We start from the raw sequence: 13648 nt of genomic DNA on the forward strand, positions 1-13648 counted from the left end.
TATATATCTTTTTTTTTTTGAACGGGTTTCCACTATATAATTATATATCTTTGGAAGACAAGGTGTCCGTCCGACTCCAACTCTATTCTTAGGACCTTATTTGCCGCTAGCAGCGTCAAATTGCCGGCGATTCGCACAGGCGAGCGACCGAGGGCGGCCCGTTTAAGCGTTTCAACGTCTCTGGTTTCGAAAATCTTCTAGCGGTTTTCAGTCGGTTTTTCTGATTTCAAGAAAAACTTCCAGAAGGTTTCTGCATCGGCATTTTTTTGTTCTGTTTTTTGTTTTCTTTTTGTTTTCTCTTATTTTGTTATTTTTCTTTTTTTTTCTTTTGTGTCTACTTCTTTTTTTCTTTCTTTTATTTTCATTAATTTCAATTTTTCATTTTAAATTTCAATTTTCCTTCTTCCCTTTATTTTCAACTTTTTAAAAAATCATCGTGTCCTACATTTTTGTTGTCCAGAAATATTAGAAAATGTTTGTGCTTTTCAAAAGATGTTCAGAAATTCAAAGAATGTTCCATACAAAATTGTTCACAAAATTGAAATATATTTCATGTTTCAACAACTCTTCGCAAAATGTCCATTATTCGTGAGGTGATTATAATTTCAAGTTATTTTTTTCAAAACTTGTTCGAAATTTTCAATAAATCCATGTTTTCCAAAAGAATTGTTCATGAAATTAAAACGAAATGTTCCTCTTTCAAAAAAGGTTTGTATTTTCAAAAAAAAATACGAGTTTTTGAATTTTTTGAGGATTTCATAAAATGTTCCTGTTTTCAAGAAATTGTTCACATTTTCAAATATTGTTCAGATTTCTGCATTTTGTTCTGTAGTTTCAGAAAATGTTCCAGATTTCACAATTTGTTCGCGTATTTAAATTATGTTCAGAAGTTTCAAAAAATGTTTGCATTTCCAAAAAAATGTTCGCGTTTTCAAACATTGTTCATGTTTTTAAATTCTGTTTGGGATTTAAAAAACATATTTACAAAATTGTTCGTATTTTTTAGTTTTGTTCGGGAGTTTCAGAAAATGTTCCAGTTTTCCAAAAAAAATTATGTTTTAAAATTCTGTTCGGAGTTTCAAGAAATGTTTGCATTTCCGACAAAATGATCACGTTTACAAAATTGTTTGCATTTTTTACTTTTATTCGGGAGTTTTAAGAAATGTTCCTGTTTAAAAAAAAAATTATGTTTCTAAATTCTGTCCGGGGCTTTAAAAAATCAATTTGCAAAAAAAATGTCGGTGTTCTTCCATTTTGTGGCTTCTAGTTATTTAAATTGGGTTGCAATTTTGGATGACAAATTGCAGGATTGATAGTGTTAAACGACGTGGTTCACTGCGTGGAGGTCGTGTGTTCCATACTCGAGTTCACGTATTTTTTGGGGATTTGTTTTTGAACTAGTGTTTAAGTTTTGTCGTTGTAGTTCATTTCTTAAAGTGTTGGGCTGTTAAGTCTTATAGAATATTGACCTGTTCGAGTGGCAGCAACGCGGCCGCATGTTTCTTTGGTCGCGGGCTCAAATTCCTCCTCACATGTTCACTTTTATTGAACTTTTATTGAGCGCTAACGCAAATAGGCCGGCCCAGGTCATCTATTCCCTGTGCTTTGCGGCGACACCTTGCCGCAATTTTCGGCGTATATCAGTTCCCCTTTTTTTAGGCTGCGTAGCTCAAACTTTTTTTAGGCATACGAGCAAACTTTATTAACCCGTCACAATGTTTACATGAACGAAAGAAAGGTCTCCCAGTTTGCCTAACCACACACGACCGCCATCACAGAGAGAGAGTGTATGTTTCGCTAGGTTATGAGCTTCCTCATTGGAGCTCCTAAAGTCATGAATGAAATTACAAAACTAAAATTTCAAAGAATAATCTATGATTTCATGTAACACTACTCCGTAAACAGCAGAGCTTCCCTTCCAAAGATCGTCAACCACCAGCTTGCAGTCTCAAGCAACGTGAATGCGTAGTACATATAGGTCGTATGAGAGTGCCAAGACTTCTCTCATCGCCATTGCTTATAACGTTGGAGGATCTGTGATATACCTGAACGACCGAGCTGACGCACCCAGAAAGTTGGCTTCGCGATCCCGGCACACAACAGCAATAGATCCAAACCTACCCCTAGTCGACACCGCAGTGTCAACATTGAGTTTAGCGCACCCCTGCTCCGGCGGCAACCATTGAGTGGGTTTAGGAGCAGTGTGGCCCACCGGCGCCACAGGCTTGCTGTGGCTGACCTCCAGTTCTGACAAAAAAAAGTTATGAATCCATGTGTTGCGTGTCAAGGCTGAAATATTTCCTCATATATTGCCTTTCGTCTAGCGTCCCAAAATGCCCATGCGGTAACCATCAAGCAGACAAAGTCATCAACCTTAAGAATTTTATGCAGAGCAAAGAGCCACTCCTTCGGGTCATCTTGTTGATTTTCACTAATTTTCTCGACCAATTCCTCGGGCGCTATGGCCATATACTCCTTGATATGGTGCAGGTGAGAAGGGCATGTCTCCAACTATCTCTCACTCTTCACACCTGCAAGTACCAACATCAGCCATATGCCTATGGTAAAAGCATCACCGATTGGCATGGATTGTCGTGCTAAGGGCCATACGAACATCCGTAGTTTTGAGGGAACTCGAATGTGCCATATTGCGCTCCAGTCCGTGCTCTCTTCCATGGATGAAGTTCCATCTACTCCCTACAACCATGCTTTTCGACTAAGCTTAGTCCTTAAGATCATTTTATATACTGATCTCACTGTAAACATGCCCTTGGGGTCTTCATGCCAAGCCGAGAAGTCACACACTCTGCGTGTTCATAGTGGAATTTTCAGAATCTCATTAGAATCAAGTGGAGTGAACACTTGACGAATCAAACCTTCGTTCCATGTTGCGGTTGTGGCACACATCAAATCAAAAACTTTCTCCGGTGGAGCTAGGATTATTGGGTTTAACTTGGTTTGGATGGAAAAAATAATGGATTTAATTTTGGTTGGGCTGAAAATAACATTAAAATGGGTGGAAATACATGCACAGATTCAAGTATGGTTCAAATATGAAACTATTCTCAGATTTACCGACTAAATCGAATGAAAATATATATATATTTTAGGATCAATGAACAGAGAATTAGAAGGCCTTCCACACGCGTGTAGTCTAAGAGCATCTCTAGCACACCCCTTAAAACGCAAAACTGAAAACCGCGTTATAAGGGTCGGTTCAAGCTGCGGCCGAATAGACTCTTTAAACTTAAAATGTAAATCGAATTTCCCTTATATTTTTCTCCACGTCATCTTTTTCCTCTCGTCCGTGTCCATGGTCAACTAAATTCGTTCCTAAATACGGAGTCGTGGGCGTTTAGGACGGCTCGCACGAAGCGACCGTCGCCGTAGCTGGCTAGCTCCGGTCACTGAATCCATCCAGGAGCTAGCTAACTCCTTCGTCGATGAATCCATGTAGGAGCTAGCTAGCTAGCTAGCTCCGGTCGTGGTCCATCCAGGAGCCAGGAGCTAGCTAGCTAGCTTCCGTTGCCGACGTGGAATCCTGCCAGGACGAGCAGGGCTGCCGCCAGGACTGGCAGGGCGACGTTCAGGGCGGTGCACGGTGGAGGTGGACGACGGACGCAAAAGTTTTCGTAGCAGTTGGGCTCCCGCCAACTGCTTTTTCTTAATACAGGGCACCGTACAAGCGGACGCGAAAACTGTGTTTTTGCAGATCGAGAAGAGTTTTTTATCGTGTCCCTTAAAAAAAATTACAGGTCAGAGTCGTTTACGGATTTTATCCGGATAATTTTTTCCACTTAAAACTATAAATCAACGATTATTTTACACTTTCGTGAATTATACGGGGTGTTGAGATGCTCTAACAAGTTGGAGTCGGACCAAAAAAAACAAGTTGGAGTCGGACGGACACCTTGTCTTGCCGGAAGATATAAAAAGGTAAGAGCCCCTCATGAGATCAAAAATGAATAAAAGGAAGAAAAAAAACATAACAGGTCGATTGAGCGGACGCAATAGCAGGAGAGAGGAAACCCTAACGAAGATACCCTGATCGATTGTGCGGCGCGCCGTAGATGGAGCTCATCGAAAGCGGGTTGGCGCTGATGGACATCTCCATGGGCGAGTCCAGTACAAAGACGAGGAAGAAGAGCATTAGAGAGGCGGAGTTAACCAATCTGAGGCGCATCAGAGAGTCGCAGGAGAGGATCCGGAGGAGGCAGGAGCAACTTCTTCGCGATCCACAGCCACCTCTTAGCTACGAGTTTGAAGAGGAAGAGGAGAAAGAGGAGAAGGCTCCTACAGATGAGCAGGAGACTGAGGAGTACCGTAGGATGTGGGAGATGTGCTTTCGCAACAATTTCGGTTCAATCGACGCGGAAAGTAAGAAATTCTTCACTTAATTTTGTAAGCGATATTTTTATTGAATGTTTTAATTGGGATATGTCTGAGAACTAGATCAATTTGAAAAAAGAGTCTGGGAATTAGATTTATTTCACATCCCAACTATACTGTTAGAGTAGAGACCTTCATTGCGTTATCTGGAATTGGATACAAACCCAACCTATATCGTTACAATGGATGGGAGTATGTCGAGCTAGTATTATATGTTTCAATTGGGATTTATTGCAGAACCCATTCTTCTGGAAAAATGACAACAAATCCAGTCCATAACATATATTGGGAGTAGAGAAACCTCATTTGCTTTGCATATTGAACTAGAAGCAGGATACCGTGGGATTAGATTAAAGACCCTTGATGCATTCATATCCTATTCCTACCTTATTACCCTGGTCTCTGGATGAGATTATGTTGAACTTCTTTCTTGGCAACAAGCTAGTATTCCTATCAACTATATCTATCACTTAACTCAAATGATTTTTCAATGTTTATTAACTTAACTTCTTCCATGCAGCTTCTCTTGGTCCCATTTACTGTACTGGAACCAGCCCAGCAGATGCTCTTCCGGAGAGTTGTATGCAGATCTTCTCCATCAAAGTCACTGACCTAAATAATGGTCTCAGCTTGCCACTGGAGGTTCACGGCTTTGTTGCTGCCAGGGACTCGGTAGATCGTAAACGCAACTATCTCTTCAGATGCACCAGGGATAACTGCCAAATCCTCACTCCAAAGGTGAGTTAGTGCGACTACCTACAATGTTAACTCTTTGTGTGTCTATTTTTCTTAACTCCAAAGGTGAGTTGCTGCCTGCTAGTACTATTAGACCTATAGTCTAGCTCTTTGTGTGTGTGTGTGTATTAATTAATAGTCTGGCAGTTAAGTGATTAATTATTATTGTGATGCTTGCATTGCAGGATCCATTCTTGCACTTAACAGGCCCCTCTCGGGCAGTTCTGTTAATTGACCGTGTCGCGATTGAAGTTCAGCTAAAAGTAAAGGGCAAAAAAGAGTCTGAAGATGAAGTGTTAGCTTTCAAATGTTTTTATTTCCACGAAGGGTATCATTTAGAAGATGGGATCCGTTTTCGCATCCCCAGCAAGCGCTGCATGCTTGAGTTTGCTTTGGCAGTGCTGCCTATGTCAGTTGAGGCCATTGTGGGCATCCGGGTTGTTGATGGGTCATGGCCTGATCATTGTCGGGGGTTGGTTGTTTGCAGTACCAACAGTGTAAAAAAAGGGAAAGTGGTGCTGCTTGATTTTCAAAATGGAGAACTACCTACCAAGTCAGATGGTGTGGTTGAGCTTGCAAGGAGTGTTGTTTCTATTGATTACCCAGAGGGAGAACTGACTGTTTCTGTGGAGGCGTCGCGGGATCGATTTTCTGCACGAGGTATAGTCGGCTTTGGGATGAAAGTGACAAGGGGAAGTATTACTCGCACGTGTGATATGGTTTTCTGCAAAATGAAAATTTCAGTTTCTTGGTCCCTTGTTTCTTGCTATCGGGTTTAAAGTCCAACCTTATCTATTTGGCCAACCTTACCCGTGGTTTGCCCAGCTAAGCCATTGGACTATTTATGTATTTATATTGTCATGCTTTGGTACCTACCTACCTGTTGTACTTGATTATTCATGTTTGCTTCGATGTGGTATTACTCAGGCTGCTCAGGTAATGAGCATATTAGTTGGTGCTACTAAACTTTCCCACTCCGCTCTAATGTTATATATTATCTGTGGCTTATTTGTAATGTTGCTGCTACATTGTCATATATAGCATGTACCAGAACTTTGCGTGCACTTGGTACCCCAATTGTCATATTTGGTTGTGTTTCTTCTGCAGTTTGATCTGATATTCCTTTGTTTTCGTCTACCTGTAGTCTGAAACGTAAGTACACACGTACAACACAAAGCCTTTTTTAAGTCTCACACAAGTTGAGGTACGCTAGCTGAAACTGTTCCTCTTATACACTATCCAAACAAAACTTAGGGTGGCAGGAATTAAGGCGTCTGGAAGGGATTGGTCCCAGTGGGGATTGGGTGACAGAATTGGATCAACCCAATCAATCCCGGGTGGATTTTTTCCCACAAGACCCTATATAACCAAACAAGCCATTTGGTCTGGAATTTATCTTTTTTGCCAAGTTTTGTTTGATGTGGAAAGGAAGGGCAATGTTGATGTTGATCAGCATTCTTGCTAGCAGAAGCCACTATTTTTTATGAGTTAGCCGCAAAGCATTTTTCATTGTGTTGAACCATGACTGTTATACATCAGCAAGTAATGCTGCTAGTGATGGAAGTGAATTGTTCTGGTATCTCTGAAACACCATGCCTGCAAATCTGGTAGTGAGTGAGCAAGCATCTATTTTCTTCCGTCTTAAGAGGACAGTTTCACTTGCAGCCATTGACTTAGTCAGCGGTGACCAGTGATTGCACGATTGGACATTGTTGTCGTGAGGCCTACAATTCCTGCCAAATGATAAACCAATGAACAACAATTCCGCCGGCGCCGCAGCCGCCTCCTCGGGCGGAAGGACAGGCCATTGTTCTCGCCGGTTTAGGTACGGGATGGGGGGGGGGGGGTGCCTGCGTACAATGCAGTGTACTGTAGATCGTAGAGAGGCAGTGTGCCTGCGTACAATGCAGTGTACTGTACACTCACTCGTCCAGGTTTTATGATGGCCAGTAGTAGTCAAAGAACACAATGGGCCAGTGGGTCTTTTTCTCATAGAGAGGCAGTGGGCCTATTAGGCCGGAAGTAACGCTCTTTTACTCAGGTTTACCCCCTTTTTCCAAGTTATTATTAAATACGTACCTTAACAAAAAATCTATACTTAAAAAAATGTTACTCTCAGAAAGTCCACGTGAGTATAATGTGCATTTTTCCCACACACAAAAAATGTACTGCCACGTCAGTGTACAGTAGAAGTGTGGGCCCAACTTGACAGCATATGAGAAAGAAATAGTAATAACTTTTTTAACCTGATAAATTATAACTTGGTAGTACACAACAGAGAGAGAAAAAAATAGAGCGCAGGGCTTCGAACCTGTGAGACCACCTGCGTAGAATCACGCACGAGCACCTGCAAAAAAAAAACAAAAAAACCACGCACGAGCTAGCCACCCGGCCTAACTGTGATTTACTCATAACTCTCAGCTATATCTCGTACTTAACTTTTCATCCCATTTGAACAAAATTATACAGTATATAAGTAAAAATACAATAACAATGAGCATACAGTTATTCTGTATTTTTATTCTTTATTATATTTGCATTGTTGTGCACCTTGAAGAGAACATGAACATGGGATGAGTAATAATTCATGTACCGTGTGGCCTGAAGCTCCACCAGATTGTATTTTGAGGGTGGTCCCATATAAGATCCCTGAACTAGTGGAATAAATAAAACGTTGTTTGGCTTTCAAAAAAAATATATGGGGAGTTACAAAAAAGAAATGTACCAAATATTTACGTATCTTCAATATGTACGTGAATATTAAAAATTATTACTAATTGCATGGTTTTTCCATATAGAATTGTTTAGCATGTACTAGAAATATTCAAAATATTTTTAGAATTTGTAATAATAACTTTACCCAATATTTTTCGATACACATTGGACATTTTCTAAAGAGGTGATAAAACATCAAAAATGAAAACTTTAATCAGCACTGCACATTTCTCTCAACAGGAAAAATAGAATAATTTTTTAGAAGAAACAAGATAAACATGAACTTTACCCAATATTGAAGAAACAATAATTTCCCGGCACGCGGCTGCTCCCCTTGGACTGGGGACTTGGCTGCGCCATCGACAACCATCTTGGTAGCTCCCTCGTCGCCCTCGGGCTCCTCTGAGCTGGACGCCACCTCTTCCTCGCTGTCGAACATGGGAACGTCGTAGTTGTCTTGTAGGACGGGCACACCGTTCTCACCCAGTCCGGGGAAGTAGGTGTCCAGCGCCGCTGGCGAGCTCGTGGGCTCGGAACCCGATCTCCTCCTTGCGACGTGCCAAGTCTACCTGCGACGCCGCCCTCCAGGTGCTCAGCCGACCAAAGTTGATGCCAGAGTACCAAGAGAGGGCGAAGGTCAGGGCGATCCTGGCGTCGGCCCGGGCAGCCAACGCCCACTGATATGTCTCAAACGTATCTATAATTTTTTATGGTTTCATGTTGTTATCTTGTAAACTTTGGATGTTTTATATATCTTTTATATCTTTTTTGGGACTAACTTATTAATTCAGTGCCAAGTGCCAGTTCCTATTTTTTCTGTGTTTTTGACTCTTTTCAGATCTGATTTTGGAACGGAGTCCAAACGAAATAAAATCCCCGAAATGAATTTTTCCAGAATAGAAGAAGATCGGGGGACTTGAGGGCCAAGGCAGGAGGCCCACATGGAGCCCACAAGCTCTGTAGCCGCGGCCAGGGGGGCGCGGCTACCAGGCTTGTGGCCTCCCTGGAGCTCCCCTACCCTAGCTCTTTGGCCTATATATTCCCTAAAATCCCAGAAAAAATAAGGGCGTCCACGAAACCACTTTTCCGCCGCCGCAAGCTTCCGTTTCCGCGAGATCTCATCTGGAGACCCTTCCCGGTGCCCTGTCGGAGGGGACTTTGGAGCTGGAGGGCTTCTACATCAACATCATTGCCTCTCCAATGACTCATGAGTAGTCTACTTCAGACCTACGGGTCCGTAGTTAGTAGCTATATGACTTCTTCTCTCTCTTGGATCTTCAATACAAAGTTCTCCATGATCTTCATGGAGATCTATCCGATGTAATCCTCTTTGGCGGTGTGTTTGTCGAGATCCGATGAATTGTGGATTTGTGATCAGATTATCTATGAATTATATTTGAGTCTTTGTTGATTTCTTATATGCATGATTTGATATCCTTGTAAGTCTCTCCGAGTCTTGGGTTTTGTTTGGCCAACTAGATCTATGATTCTTGCAATGGGAGAAGTGCTTGGTTTTGGGTTCATACCGTGCGGTAACCTTTCCCAGTGACAGAAAGGGCAGCAAGGCGCGCATCGTGTTGTTGCCATCAAGGGTAACAAGATGGGCTTTCATCATAGATTTGAGATTGTCCATCTACATCATGTCATCTTGCTTAAGGCGTTACTCTGTTCTTATGAACTCAATACACTAGATGCATGTTGGATAGCGATCGACGTGTGGAGTAATAGTAGTAGATGTAGAAAGTATCGGTCTACTTGTTTTGGACGTGATGCCTATATGTATGATCATTGCCATCGATAATGTCATGACTTTGCGTGGTTCTATCAATTGCTCGACGGTAATTCGTTCACCCACCGTCTACTTTCTTTCATGAGAGATGCCACTAGTGAACACTATGGCCCCCGGATCTACTCACAATTATCATCTCCGCTTTTCCTTTTACTTTGCTTTGTTTACTTTTTGCTTTCAGTTCTCACTTTGCAAACAATCTATAAGGGATTGACAACCCCTTCATAGCATTGGGTGCAAGCTCTTTGTGTTTGTGCAGGTACTTGTGACTTGACGCGATCCTCCTACTGGATTGATACCTTGGTTCTCAAACTGAGGGAAATACTTACCGCCACTGTGCTACATCACCCTTTCCTCTTCAAGGGAACACCAACGCAAGGCTCCAAGTCTACGGGGGAATCCTTTGCATATTTGCCAAGGAAATTCCTATAGGCGTAGCCAGCAGCAGAAGGATTTCTGGCGCCGTTGCCGGGGAGGATCAAGTCAAGAATAGTCTCCCGTCAACGTGCCAATTTCTGGCGCCGTTGCCGGGGAGGAAGATCAAGTCAAGAACTCATCCAAGTAGGTGTCGCAAACTCATCTCTTGCATTTACTTTGTTTGCGAGTTGCCTCTCGTTTTTGTTGGGTAACGTCGCATGGGAAACAAAAATTTTCCTACGCGCACGAAGACCTATCATGGTGATGTCCATCTACGAGAGGGGATGAGTGATCTACGTACCCTTGTAGATCGAACAGCAGAAGCGTTTAGAGAACGCGGTTGATGTAGTGGAACGTCCTCACGTCCCTCGATCCGCCCCGCGAACAATCCCGCGATCAGTCCCACGATCTAGTACCGAACGGACGGCACCTCCGCGTTCAGCACACGTACAGCTCGACGATGATCTCGGCCTTCTTGATCCAGCAAGAGAGACGGAGAGGTAGAAGAGTTCTCCGGCAGCGTGACGGCGCTACGGAGGTTGGTGATGATCTCGTCTCAGCAGGGCTCCGCCCGAGCTCCGTGGAAACGCGATCTAGAGGAAAAACTATGGAGATATGTGGTCGGGCAGCCGTGAGAAAGTCGTCTCAAATCTGCCCTAAAAGCCCCATATATATAGGAGGAGGGAGGGGGACCTTGCCTTGGGGTCCAAGGGACTCCCAAGGGGTCGGCCGAGCCAAGGGGGGGAGGACTCCCCCCCCCAAACCGAGTTGGACTTGGTTTGGTGGGAGGAGTCCCCCTCCCTTCCCACTTCTTCCCTTTTTTTTTCTTTTCCTTTGATTTTATTTCTCTTGGCGCATAGGCCCCTTTGGGGCTGTCCCACCATCCCACTAAGGGCTGGTGTGTCTCCCCAAAGCCTATGGGCTTCCCCGGGGTGGGTTGCCCCCCCGGTGAACTCCCGGAACCCATTCGTCATTCCCGGTACATTCCCGGTAACTCCGAAAACCTTCCGGTAATCAAATGAGGTCATCCTATATATCAATCTTCGTTTCCGGACCATTCCGAAAACCCTCGTGACGTCCGTGATCTCATCCGGGACTCCGAACAACATTCGGTAACCAACCATATAACTCAAATACGCATAAAACAACGTCGAACCTTAAGTGTGCATACCCTGCGGGTTCGAGAACTATGTAGACATGACCCGAGAGACTCCTCGGCCAATATCCAATAGCGGGACCTGGATGCCCATATTAGATCCTACATATTCTACGAAGATCTTATCGTTTGAACCTCAGTGCCAAGGATTCGTATAATCCCGTATGTCATTCCCTTTGTCCTTCGGTATGTTACTTGCCCGAGATTCGATCGTCAGTATCCGTATACCTATTTCAATCTCGTTTACCGGCAAGTCTCTTTACTCGTTCCGTAATACAAGATCCCGCAACTTACACTAAGTTACATTGCTTGCAAGGCTTGTGTGTGATGTTGTATTACCGAGTGGGCCCCGAGATACCTCTCCATCATACGGAGTGACAAATCCCAGTCTTGATCCATACTAACCCAACTAACACCTTCGGAGATACCTGTAGAGCATCTTTATAGTCACCCAGTTACGTTGCGACGTTTGATACACACAAAGCATTCCTCCGGTGTCAGTGAGTTATATGATCTCATGGTCATAGGAATAAATACTTGACACGCAGAAAACAGTAGCAACAAAATGACACGATCAACATGCTACGTCTATTAGTTTGGGTCTAGTCCATCACGTGATTCTCCCAATGACGTGATCCAGTTATCAAGCAACAACACCTTGTTCATAATCAGAAGACACTGACTATCATTGATCAACTGGCTAGCCAACTAGAGGCATGCTAGGGACGGTGTTTTGTCTATGTATCCACACATGTAAATGAGTCTTCATTCAATACAATTATAGCATGGATAATAAACTATTATCTTGATACAGGAATTATAATAACAACTATACATTTATTATTGCCTCTAGGGCATAATTCCAACAGTTTTCCTCTCCCCCACTTCACTAATTTGCCTTTTTCGTTCGCCTTTTCGTTCGCCCTTTTTCTCGCTTGCTTTTTGTTGGCTTGTGTGCCATGTGCCTTCAATATGCTTGCATCTTTGCTTGCTGAAAATCTAGTGATATGGATCCTCATCCACTTGCTAATCTCTTTAAGAGATCCAATTATGTTGATCCAATTGCTAGTGAGTTGAGTGCACTTGACTATCTTTATGGAGTTTTGCTTGAGATGTGTGAATCTGAAAATTGTGAGGAAGAAATTTATGAAGTGATTCACGAGGGCTCCTTGGATGAAAAGCATGATTGCAATGGTTTCACTATAAATTCTATTAGTGACAATCATGCTAAAAATATGCAAAACCCTAAGCTTGGGGATGCTAGTTTTGCTATGTCCACTACTTGTTGCAATGATCATGAGTGGGGCGATGATTTTTCTTATGATCTTGAAAATTTGTTTAAGCCTCATGATGAATATGATATTTGCAATATTATTGAAAGTGGGTTTGGAGAAGTCATGACTTTAGTTGATGATAATCCCACTATTTTTGAATAGCGTCAACTTTGCATGCATGTGGATCATGAAAAGAATATCCTTTGTGATAGCTATATTGTTGAATTTGATTATGATCCCACATGTAATTGCTATGAGAGAGGAAAATATTGTGGTAGAAACTTCCATGTTACCAAATTACCTCTCGTTATGTTTGAGATTGCTATTGTCTCTTTCTTCTTCCTTGCATTTGGTAACTATTGGTTGTCTTGCCAATTTGTTTTCCTATAAAATGCCTATGCATAGGAAGTATGTTAGACTTAGATGTGATTTTCACATGCTTTATGATGCTCTCGTTGTGCTTCAATTCTTATCTTTTGTGTGAGCATCATTGAAATATCAATGCCTAGCTAAGGGCGTTAAACAATAGCGCTTGTTGGGAGGCAACCCAACGAATCTATCCTTTTTATTTCCGTTTTGTGTTTTCCACACTTTCATAATTCTATTATGATTGTGTTTCTTTTGCGTTTGTGCCAAGTAAAACCGTTATGATTAGTCTTGGGGATGATCGTTTGATCATGCTGGAAAAGACAGAAACTTTCTGCTCATGAAAAGAATTTTCATTTTTTTTCTGTGAGAGATTTTGAGTTGATTCTTTTTTCTGCTGATTGCTACGCAAATTCTTCAGACTGTCGTAATTTTTCAGAATTTTTGAAATACCAGAAGTATACAGATTGCTACAGACTAGTTTGCTGTTAACATATTCTGTTTTTGTTGAGTTGGTTGCTTATTTTGATGAAACTATGGATAGTATCGGGGGGTATTAGCCATGGAAGATTGAAAATACAGTAACCCAACATCAACATAAGTAGAATTTAAGTTTGCTACAGTACCTAAGGAAGTGGTGATTTGCTTTCTTATACTAATGATATCACGAGTTTCTGTTTAAGTTTCGTGTTGTGAAGTTTTCAAGTTTTGGGTGAAGTTCTTATGGACAAAGAGATAAAGAGTGGCAAGAGCTCAAGCTTGGGGATGCCCAAGGCACCCCAAGTTGATTCAAGGATGCCGAAAAAG

At 42.3% G+C, this 13648-nt stretch overlaps 1 pseudogene across 1 annotated transcript; it reads left to right on the top strand.

Moving 5' to 3' along the window:
• The first annotated feature begins 3969 nt into the window (after positions 1 to 3969).
• LOC123427525 lies at positions 3970 to 6188 on the top strand (annotated as a pseudogene). The gene is made up of 3 exons (XR_006622404.1): positions 3970 to 4377; positions 4910 to 5127; positions 5310 to 6188. The product of XR_006622404.1 is annotated as an uncharacterized LOC123427525 (transcript).
• The last annotated feature ends 7460 nt before the right edge of the window (positions 6189 to 13648 follow it).

Source organism: Hordeum vulgare, chromosome 2H, assembly GCF_904849725.1.
Source record: "Hordeum vulgare subsp. vulgare chromosome 2H, MorexV3_pseudomolecules_assembly, whole genome shotgun sequence".
In the NCBI taxonomy this organism is placed as follows: Eukaryota; Viridiplantae; Streptophyta; class Magnoliopsida; order Poales; family Poaceae; genus Hordeum; species Hordeum vulgare.